At 38.1% G+C, this 12,047-nt stretch overlaps 1 non-coding gene across 1 annotated transcript; it reads right to left on the bottom strand.

The window, feature by feature from the left end:
* Positions 1–11,114: 11,114 nt before the first annotated feature.
* LOC130971189 (small nucleolar RNA R71) lies at positions 11,115–11,222 on the bottom strand. Its single transcript, XR_009082422.1, has one exon. It is a non-coding gene; the product is annotated as a small nucleolar RNA R71 (small nucleolar RNA).
* Between the last annotated feature and the right edge of the window lie 825 nt (positions 11,223–12,047).

The raw sequence follows: 12,047 nt of genomic DNA, 5'->3' as shown, positions 1-12,047 counted from the left end.
TCAGAGTGGACCATTCTGGATATCTTCTATTATGGTCTATCTGAGTTCTCCAAGATGTCACTGGATCATTCTATAGGTAGATCCATTCACCCAAAGAAAATGCCTGCAGAAGCTCAAGAACTTATTGACATGGTTGCAAATAACCAATTTATGTACACTTCTGAGAGGAATTCCGTGAATAATGGGACACCTCAGAGGAAGGGAGTTCTTGAATTTGATGCTCTGAATGCCATATTGGCTTAGAACCAAATATTGACTCAGCAAGTCAACATGATTTTTCAAAGTCTGAATGGATGGCAAAATGCATCCAACAGTACTAAAAAGGCATCTTCTGAAGAAGAAGCTTATGATCCTGAGAACCCTGCAATGGCAGAGGTAAATTACATGGGTGAACCTTATGGAAACACCTATAATTCATCATGGATGGAGAAATCATCCAAATTTCTCATGGAAGGATCAACAAAAGCCTCAACAAGGCTTTAATAATGGTGGAAGAAATAGGCTCAGCAATAGCAAGCCTTTTTCATCATCTTCTTAGCAACAGACAGAGAATATTGAACAGAGCCCCTCTAACTTAGCAAACATAGTCTCTGATCTGTCTAAGGCCACTTTAAGTTTCATGAGTGAAACAAGGTCCTCCATCAAAAATTTGGAGGCACAAGTGGGCCAGCTGAGTAAGGAAGTCACTGAAACTCCTCCTAGTACTCTCCCAAGCAATACTAAAGAGAATCCAAAAAGAGAGTGCAAGGCCATAGACATAATCAACATGGCCGAACCTAGGGAGGAAGGAGAGGATGTGAATCCCAATGAGGAAGACCTCATGGGACGTCTCTCAAGCAAGAAGGAGCTCCCTATTGAGGACCTAAAGGAATCTGAGACTCATATAGAGACCATAGAGATCCCATTAAATCTCCTTCTGCCATTCATGAGCTCAGAAGACTATTCTTCCTCTGAAGAGGATGAAGATGTAACTGGAGAGCAAGTTGCTCAATATCTAGGAGCCATCATGAAGCTGAATGTCAAGTTGTTTGGTAATGAGACTTGGGAAGGTGAACCTCCCTTACTCATTAGTGAACTAGATACATGGGTTCAGCAAACTTTACCTCAAAAGAGACAAGATCCTGGAAAATTCTTAATACCTTGTACCATAGGCACCATGACCTTTGAGAAGGCTCTGTGTGACCTAGGGTCAGGCATAAATCTTATGCCACTCTCTGTAATAGAGAAGCTGGGGATCATTGACGTACAGCCTGCCATATTCTCATTACAAATGGCAGATAAGTCAGTAAGACAGGCTTATGAATTGGTAGAAGACGTGTTAGTGAAGGTTGAGGCCTTTACATCCCTGCTGATTTCATAATCTTAGACACTAGGAAGGAGGAGGATGAATGCATCATCTTTGGAAGACCTTTCCTAGTCACAGCAGAAGCTGTGATAGATGTTAATAGAGGAGAATTAGTCCTTCAATTGAATAGGGACTACCTTGTATTTAAGACCCAAGGGTGTTCTTCTGTAACAATTGAGAGGAAGCATGAAAAGCTTCTCTCAGTATAGAGTCAAACAGAGCCCCCACAATCAAACTCTAAGTTTGGTGTTGGGAGGCCACAGCCAAACTCTAAGTTTGGTGTTGAATCCCCACATCCAAACTCTAAGTTTGGTGTTGGGAGTCTACAACATTGACCTGATCACCTGTGAGGCTCCATGAGAGCCCACTGTCAAGCTATTGACATTAAAGAAGTGCTTATTGGGAGGCAACCCAATCTTTATTTATCTAATTTTATTTTTCTTTTATTGTTCTTTTATGTTTTATTAGGTTCATGATCATGCGGAGTCACAAAATAAATACTAAAATTAAAAACAGAATAAAAAAATAGCAGAAGAAAAAGCACACCCTGAAGGAAGGACTTACTGGCGTTTAAACGCCAGTAAGGAACATTTGGTTGGCGTTCAACGCCAGAACAGAGCATGGATCTGGCATTGTGATGCCAAGGCATCTTAGGCTAGTTTTACTAGCCTTTTTCTTTTATTTTTAGTTGTTTTATGCATTTTCTTGAGCCTTAAGTAATCATTTGGGCCAAATAGTCATGCTTGTCTTAAATCATTCAAACATGAAGATTTTGATGCAAATTCCATGAGTTTTTAGTTATATTCCTTGAATGCTATGAATGGAAGAATTCTCATGAATTTTAGCAAGACTTTGATGCAGTTGTTTGGATGATTTCAGGGAAGAAGAGGCTAGGCAAAGAAGCAACAAAAATCAATGAAGGAAGCCTGGATATCAATTGTGGCGTTTAAGTTCCAGTTTAAGCTTAAACTGGAACTTAAATGCCAGGAAGGGAATTGCTCCAGGATGCTTCCAACGTTTAAGCTCCAGTTTAAGCTTAAACTGGAGCTTAAACGTGCTCGAGCTTGTGCCTCCAGGGAGTGCCAGCGTTTAAGCTCCAGTTTAAGCTTAAACTGGAGCTTAAACGTGTTATATGGAACAGCTTGACCATGCCTTCTTCAAACATAAATAACTTGAGCTACAAAACTCCAAATGAGGTGATTCAAAATGCATTGGAAAGAAGACATCTAGAGCTTTCCAAGCATATATGGCATGCATGGTGGATACTAAAAATTGAGGGAGAAAACAGCCCCGTAATGTGCATAGAAGAGCATAGTACCAACATGCAATCAGGCCAGCTGACCTCTTCACCTTCCATGGAGTATAACTCGAGTTGTAGAACTCCAAATGATGCGCTTCCAGTTGCATTGGAAAGTAGACATCCAGAGCTTTCCAACGATGTATAGAAGTATGGGGTGGACAATGCAACTGAGCTCCCAAAATTGGCATTTTCGAGCACGTTTAAGTGACTTAAACGTTGGCTTAAACGCTGTCAAACCAACCAGCAACCTTGTCACCTTCAATCAAGCATAACTTGAGCTATAGAGATCCAATTGAGGTGCTTCCAGTTGCGTTAGAAAGCTGACATCCATAGCTTTCCAACGAGGTATAATAGTCTATATTTGGCATCAAATTGGCAAGGTTGACAAGAGAACAAAGTGACGACTCAAGAAAGGGGGGTGCAACGTTTGAGTGTAGTTTAATGGATCATTATCCTTTTTGGATCAATTATGTCACTCTACCCTTCAAGCAAGCAAGGCCCATCAACAACACCAAATCAAGGCCACAAGAATCATCTAGAATAGTTTATTTTCATTTGATTGTAATTTGCTTTTAATTTCATTTTCATTTTGTAATTTAGGGAGCCTATTTAAAGGCCTTAGTTTCTGCATTTGAAAAAAGGGGGGGGATTGAAGGGGAATCCAGCCCCTGAGGGGGACTTTTTTACACAGGGGGAACTTTTGATCATTTTTCTAGTTTTCATACTTTTTGTAATTGAATTCAGAGCTATGACTCACTAAACCCCTTTTCATTGGGTTAGGGAGCTCTATTGTAATTCAATGAATCAATAATAGTTTTATCTTCTTCTTCAATCTTTTCTCTTGAATTTTGTTAGAAAGCTTCTCAATCTAATTCCATTGGGTAGTTGTCTTGGGAAAGAAACTACCCATAATTGGAATCCTTCGGAACCTTGGGAAAGGAATGGAGGATTCATGCTAGAGAAGCTTTCTCACAGTGAATTGGATTGGGGTTTGGATGGATATTGTGACATGTAATCCTACCAAATTGTGGTTCATGAAACTGTGTGGTATAATCAGTGATCGAGCATCATCTCTTCTTATGAACATTTAAACCAAGGGATTGGGAATTTGTTTGTTTTTAGAGAGAATTGGTGAGCCAAGGGATTGGGATCCAATCATATAAGATTGCCAAGCAAAATTCAATGAATGCATTGGTTGAGGAAGGGATAAAACGTTTTGATTCGGAGATCTCAATATCTCCTGAAACCCAATGAATTCCCCATTTCTGATCTACCACTTTCTCTTTACATTCTGCAATTAAATTCATGCAATCACCCCGATCCCCTTTTAATTTCAGCAATTTAGCTTCTCGCTCTTTAATTCATGCAATTTAAGATTCCGCACTTTCAATTTCTTGCCATTTACGTTTCCTGCCAATCTTACATTCCGCAATTCTCATCTAAATCTTGATTCCGCTCAACTAGAACACACTTCTAATCCGAATTGCTCACTCAACCAATCCTTGTGGGATTTGACCTCACTCTATTGTGAGTTTTTATTTGACGATAACTGGTGCACTTGCCGGAAGGAATTTTTGCCGATCGTGCAATTTCCTAAAATCGTAGCTATCAAGTTTATAGCAACATCACATTGAATGCCAGAAACAAGCAGCATCCTGGCATTCAGACGCCAGGAATACACCCTGACGAGAGTTGGCGCTGAACACCAGAAACAAGCATGGAACCGGCGTTCAACGCCAGAAACATGCTGCAAATGGGCATTGAACGCCCAAAACAAGCATGAAGTTGGCGTTCAACGCCAGAAACAAGCATAAATCTGGTGTTGAATGCCAGGGTTGCATGCAGAGGGCATTTTACACGCCTCATTGGTGCAGGGATGTAAATCCTTGACACCTCAGGATCTGTGAACCCCCACTGGATCATCTCAGGATCTGTGGATCCCACAGGATCCCCACCTACCTCAACTCACCTTCTTTCCTCTTCACACAATCCAATAACACTCTTTCCCAAAACCCTTCACCAATCACCTCAATCTCTCTTCCCTATCACCTCTTCACCACTCACATCCATCACTCTTCCCCATAAACCCCACCTACCTTCAAAATTTAAAATCTCTTTCCCACCCAAACCCACCCTAAATAGCCGAACCTACTCCCTCTCCCTTCACTATATAAACCCTATATCCTTCTTCATTTTCACACACCACAACCCTCTCTTCTTCACCTTGGCCGAAACCACACACATCTCCCTTTCCTCCATATTTTCTTCCTCTTCTTCATCTATTCTTTCTTTTTTTGCTCGAGGGCGAGCAAACTTCTAAGTTTGGTGTGGTAAAAACATAGCTTTTTTTGTTTTTTCATAACCATTGATGGCACCTAAGGCTGGAGAAACCTCTAGAAAAGGGAAAGGGAAGACAAAAGCTTCCACCTCTGAGTCATGGGAGATGGAGAGATTCATCTCCAAAGCCCATCAAGACCACTTCTATGAAGTTGTGGCCAAGAAGAAGGTGATCCCCGAGGTCCCTTTCAAACTCAAAAAATAAGTACCCGGAGATCCGACATGAGATCCAAAGAAGAGGTTGGAAAGTTCTGACCAACCCCATTCAACAAGTCGGAATCTTAATGGTTCAAGAGTTCTATGCCAATGCATGGATTACTAGGAACCATGATCAAAGTGTGAACCCGAATCCAAGGAATTATCTTACAATGGTTCGGGGGAAATACTTAGATTTTAGTCCGGAAAATGTGAGGTTGGCATTCAACTTGCCCATGATGCAAGGAGATGCACGCCCCTAAGTCCTTATGGACATATGTGTGGAAGGAGCTCAATGGAAAAGAGACTCCAAAGGCAAGCCGGTTCAATTAAGAAGACTGGACCTCAAGCCTGTGGCTAGAGGATGGTTGGAGTTCATCCAACGCTCCATCATCCCCACTAGCAACCGATCCGAAGTTACTGTGGATCGGGCCATCATGATTCATAGCATCATGAATGGAGAGGAAGTAGAAGTTCATGAAGTCATCTCCCTTGAATTCTACAAAATAGCCAAAAAGTCCTCCACCATGGCAAGGCTAGCTTTTCCTCATCTTATTTGCCATCTATGTTACTTAGCTGGAGTTATCATAGAAGGAGACATCCCCATTGAGGAGGATAAACCCATTACTAAGAAGAGGATGGAGCAAACAAGAGAGCCCACTCATGGATCCCAAGAGACGCATGAGGAAGCTCATCATCAAGAAATCCCGGAGATGCCTCAAGGGATGCACTTTCCTCCAACAACTATTGGGAACAACTCAGCACTTCTCTAGAAGATTTGAGCTACAATATGGATCAATTAAGGGTGGAATATCAAGAGCACTCCATCATTCTCCATGAAATTAGAGAAGATCAAAGAGCAATGAGGGAGGAGCAACAAAGGCAAGGAAGAGACATAGAAGAGCTCAAGGACATCATTGGTTCTTCAAGAAGAAAGCGCCACCATCACTAAGGTGGACTTATTCCTTGTTCTTATTCTCTATTTTTTTTCGGTTTTTATGCTATATGTTTGTTTATGTTTTGTGTCTCTACTTCATGATCATTAGTATGTAGTAACTATGTCTTAAGGCTATGAATAATTCCATGAATCCTTCATCTATCTTAAATGAAAAATGTTTCTAATTCAAAAGAACAAGAAGTACATGAATTTCGAAAATTTTCCTTGAATTTAGTGTAATTATATTGATGTGGTGACAATACTTTTTATTTTCTGAATGAATGCTTGAACAGTGCATATTTTTGATCTTGTTGTTTATGAATGTTAAAATTGTTGGCTCTTAAAAGAATGATGAACAAGGAGAAATGTTACTGATAATCTGAAAAATCATAAATTTGATTCTTGAAGCAAGAAAAAGCAATGAATAGCAAAAGCTTGCGAAAAAAAAATTTTGCGAAAAAAATAGAAAAAGAAAAAGCCAATAGCCCTTAAAACTAAATGGCAAAGGTGAAAAGGATCCAAGGCTTTGAGCATCAATGGATAGGAGGGCCCAAGGAAATTAAATCCAGGCCTAAGCGGCTAAATCAAGATGTCCCTAACCATGTGCTTGTGGCATGCAGGTCCAAGTGAAAAGCTTGAGACTGAGTGGTTAAAGTCGTGATCCAAAGCAAAAAGAGTATGCTTAAGAGCTCTAGACACCTATAACTGGGGACTTTAGCAAAGTTGAGTCACAATTTGAAAAGGTTCACCCAGTTATGTGTCTGTGGCATTTATGTATCTATTGGTAATACTGGAAAATAAAGTGCTTAGGGCCACGGCCAAGACTCATAAAAATAGCTGTGTTCAAGAATCAACATACTTAACTAGGAGAATCAATCACACTATCCAAAATTCTGATTTCCTATAGATGGTAATCATTCAAAACCTCAAAGGAGAAAGTGAGATGCCAAAACTGTTCAGAAGCAAAAAGCTACAAGTCCCGCTCATCTAATTAGAACTAATATTCATTGATATTTTGAGATTTATAGTATATTCTCTTCTTTTTATCCTAATTGATTTTCAGTTGCTTGGGGACAAGCAACAATATAAGTTTGGTGTTGTGATGAGCGGATAATTTATACGCTTTTTGGCATTGTTTTTAGGTAATTTTTAGTAGGATCTAGCTACTTCTAGGGATGTTTTCATTAGTTTTTATGCTAAATTCACATTTCTGGACTTTACTATGATTTTGTGTGTTTTTTCTGTGATTTCAGGTATTTTCTAGCTGAAATTGAGGGACCTGAGCAAAACTCTGATAAGAAGGCTGACAAAGGACTGCTGATGCTATTGAATTCTGACCTCCCTGCACTCAAAATAAATTTTCTGGATCTACAGAACTCCAAATGGCGCGCTCTCAATGGCGTTGGAAAGTAGACATCCAGAGCTTTCCAGCAATATATAATAGTCTATACTTTATTCGATATTAGACGATGTAAACTGACGCTCAACACCAGTTCCATGCTGCATTCTAGAGTAAAACGCCAGAAACACGTCACGAACCAGAGTTGAACGCCAAAAACACGTTACAACTTGGCGTTCAACTCCAAAAGAAGTCTCTACACGTGTAAAGCTCAAGCTCAGCCCAAGCATACACCAAGTGGGCCCCGAAAGTGGATTTCTGCATTAATTACCTATTTTGTAAACCCTAGTAGCTAGTCTAGTATAAATAAGACATTTTATTATTGTATTAGACATCCTGGATTGTATTTTTGATCCAGTGATCACGTTTTGGGGGCTGGCCATTCGGCCATGCCTGGACCTTCATCACTTATGTATTTTCAACGGTGGAGTTTCTGCACACCATAGATTAAGGGTGTGGAGCTCTGCTGTACCTCAAGTTTTAATGCAATTACTACTGTTTTCTATTCAATTCAGTTTATTCCTGTTCTAAGATATTCGTTGCACTTCACTATGATAAATGTGATGATTCGTGACACTCATCATTATTCTCACCTATGAACGCGTGACTGACAACCAATTCCGTTCTACCTTAGACCGAACACATATCTCTTAGATTCCTTAGTCAGAATCTTCGTGGTATAAGCTAGAATTGATGGTGGCATTCATGAGAATCCGAAAAGTCTAAACCTTGTCTGTGGTATTCTGAGTAGGATTCAGGGATTGAATGACTGTGACGAGCTTCAAACTCGCGATTGTTGGGCGTGATGACAAACGCAAAAGAATCAATGGATTTTATTCCGACGTGATCGAGAACCGACAGATGATTAGCCGTGCCGTGACAGAGCATTTGGACCTTTTTCACTGAGAGGATGGGATGTAGCCATTGACAACGGTGATGCCCTACATACAGCTTGCCATGGAAAGGAGTAAGAAGGATTGGATGAAGGCAGTAGGAAAGCAGAGATTCAGAAGGAGCACAGCATCTTCATACGCCTATCTGAAATTCCCACCAATGATCTACATATGTATCTTTATCTTTATTTTATATTTTATTTATTATTATTTTCAAAAACCCCATAACCATTTATTATTCGCCTAACTGAGATCTACAAGATGACCATAGCTTGCTTCATTCCAACAATCTTCGTGGCATCGACCCTTACTCACGTAAGGTTTATTTCTTGGACGACCCATTGCACTTGCTGGTTAGTTGTGCGAAGTTTTGAAGAAAGTGCTGAGTTATAAACGCGCATACCAAGTTGAATGCCATTGATAGATATTACAATTTTGTGCACCAAATTTTTGGCGCCGTAGCCGGGGATTGTTTGAGTTTGGATAACTGACGGTTCATCTTGTTGCTCAGATTTGGTAATTTTCATTTTATTCTATTTTCGAAAAAAATTTTCAAAAATCTTTCAAAAAAATATTTCCCTTTTGTTTTCGAAAATTATTCTAAGTTTTTGAGAATGAATTCTAGAGTTTCATGGTAACATGTTGAAGCCTGGCTGGCTGTAAAGCCATATCCAAATTCTTTTGGATTGAGGCTTCCACTTGTCAACATAAAAGGCATGTATATGGAGTTGGATGAAGTATCAGCTGTTGCATGCCTGATTTATATCCTAAAGCTGGCTGCCTATTAAGCCATGTCCAACCCTTGGATTGGAACTTTAGGCTAACATTAAAAGATTCCTGGAATTCTTATTGAAAATTTTGAATTTCTTATTTTCTTTTTCCTATAAAATTTCGAAAAATATATACAAAAAAATTATAAAATAAAAAAAAACAAAATATTTTGTGATTCTTGTTTGAGTCTTGTGTCATGTTTTAAGATTGGTGTCAATTGCATATTCATCTTGTTCTTGCTTTTTTCGAAAATTCATGCATTCATAGTGTTCTTCATGATCTTCAAGTTGTTCTTGGTAAGTCTCCTTGTTTGATCTTGATATTTTCTTGTTTTGTGTCTTTTGTTGTTTTTCATATGTATTTTTGCATTCATAGTGTCTAAGCATTAATGATTTCTAAGTTTGGTGTCTTGCATGTTTTCTTTGCATCAAAAATTTTTCAAAAATATGTTCTTGATGTTCTTTATGTTTTTCCCTCTCATCATTAAAAATTCAAAAATCAAAAAATATCTTTTCCTTATTTCTCTCAAAATTTCGAAAATTTGAGTTAACTTAGTCAAAAAAAATTTAAAACTTAGCTATTTCTTATAAGTCAAGTCAAATTTTCAAATTTAAAAATCTTATCTTTTCAAAATCTTTTTCGAAAATCAAATCTTTTTCATTTTCTTATTAATTTTTGAAAATTTTTAAAATATTTTTAAAAAAAAATATTTTTCTTATCTTTATTTCAAAATTTCGAAAACTTTACTAACAATTAATGTGATTGATTCAAAAATTTGAAGTTTGTTACTTTCTTGTTAAGAAAGGTTCAATCTTTAAATTCTAGAATCATATCTTTTAGTTTCTTGTTAGTCAAGTAATCAAATTTTAATTTTAAAAATCAATTCTTTTTCAAAATATCTTTTCTATAATATCTTTTTCAAAATTTTATCTTTTTCAAAAATTTGATTTCAAAATATCTTCCAACTTCTTATTTTTTCAAAATTGATTTTTAAATCTTTCTCAACTAACCAATTAACTTTTGTTTATTTTTTTTATCTTTTTCAAAATCACCTAACTAATTTTAGCTCTCTAATTTTCGAAAATTACCTCCCTCTTTTTCAAAATTCTTTTAATTAACTAATTGTTTTTAATTTTAATTTTAATTTTAATTCTTCTTTTAAATTTCGAAAATCACTAACCCTTTTTTTTAAATTAATTTTTGAATTCTCTCCCTCTCATCTTCTATTTATTTATTTATTTACTAACACTTCTCTTCATCTCAAGAATTTGAACCTATCTTCACCCTTGTGTTTGGATTCTTACCTTTTCCTTCTTCTATTCTCTTTTTCTTCTACTAACATAAAGGAATCTCTCTACTGTGGTAAAGAGGATCCCTATTATTATTTTTTGTTCCCTTCTTTTTCATATGAGCAGGAGCAAGGACAAGAATATTCTTGTTGAGGTAGATCCTGAACCTGAAAGGACTCTGAAGAGGAAACTAAGAGAAGCTAAATTACAATAATTCAGAGACAACCTTATAGAAATTTTCGAAACGGAAGAGGAGATGGCAGCCAAAAATAATAATGCAAGGAGGATGCTTGGTGACTATACTACACCTACTTCCAAATTTGATGGAAGAAGCATCTCAATTCCTGCCATTGGAGCAAACAATTTTGAGCTGAAACCTCAACTAGTTGCTCTACTGCAACAGAACTGCAAGTTCCATGGACTTCCATCAGAAGATCCCTACCAGTTTTTAATTGAGTTCTTGCAGATCTATGAGACTGTTAAGACTAATGGAGTAGATCCTGAAGTCTACAGGCTCATACTTTTCCCCTTTGCTGTAAGAGACAGAGCTAGAATATGGTTGGATTCACAACCTAAAGATAGCCTGGACTCATAGGATAAGCTAATCGCGGCCTTTTGGCTAAGTTCTTTCCTCCTCAAAAGTTGAGCAAGCTTAGAGTGGATGTTCAGACTTTCAAACAAAAAGATGGTGAATCCCTCTATGAAGCTTGGGAAAGATACAAACAGATGACCCAAAAGTGTCCTTCTAACATGCTTTCAGAGTGGACCATTCTGGATATCTTCTATTATGGTCTATCTGAGTTCTCCAAGATGTCACTGGATCATTCTATAGGTAGATCCATTCACCCAAAGAAAATGCCTGCAGAAGCTCAAGAACTTATTGACATGGTTGCAAATAACCAATTTATGTACACTTCTGAGAGGAATTCCGTGAATAATGGGACACCTCAGAGGAAGGGAGTTCTTGAATTTGATGCTCTGAATGCCATATTGGCTTAGAACCAAATATTGACTCAGCAAGTCAACATGATTTTTCAAAGTCTGAATGGATGGCAAAATGCATCCAACAGTACTAAAAAGGCATCTTCTGAAGAAGAAGCTTATGATCCTGAGAACCCTGCAATGGCAGAGGTAAATTACATGGGTGAACCTTATGGAAACACCTATAATTCATCATGGATGGAGAAATCATCCAAATTTCTCATGGAAGGATCAACAAAAGCCTCAACAAGGCTTTAATAATGGTGGAAGAAATAGGCTCAGCAATAGCAAGCCTTTTTCATCATCTTCTTAGCAACAGACAGAGAATATTGAACAGAGCCCCTCTAACTTAGCAAACATAGTCTCTGATCTGTCTAAGGCCACTTTAAGTTTCATGAGTGAAACAAGGTCCTCCATCAAAAATTTGGAGGCACAAGTGGGCCAGCTGAGTAAGGAAGTCACTGAAACTCCTCCTAGTACTCTCCCAAGCAATACTAAAGAGAATCCAAAAAGAGAGTGCAAGGCCATAGACATAATCAACATGGCCGAACCTAGGGAGGAAGGAGAGGATGTGAATCCCAATGAGGAAGACCTCATGGG

The sequence above is a fragment of the Arachis stenosperma genome, chromosome 3 (genome assembly GCF_014773155.1).
Source record: "Arachis stenosperma cultivar V10309 chromosome 3, arast.V10309.gnm1.PFL2, whole genome shotgun sequence".
NCBI lineage: Eukaryota > Viridiplantae > Streptophyta > Magnoliopsida > Fabales > Fabaceae > Arachis > Arachis stenosperma.
Note: the sequence above shows the minus strand (reverse complement) of the source record. Positions and strands in the feature narration are given on the sequence as shown.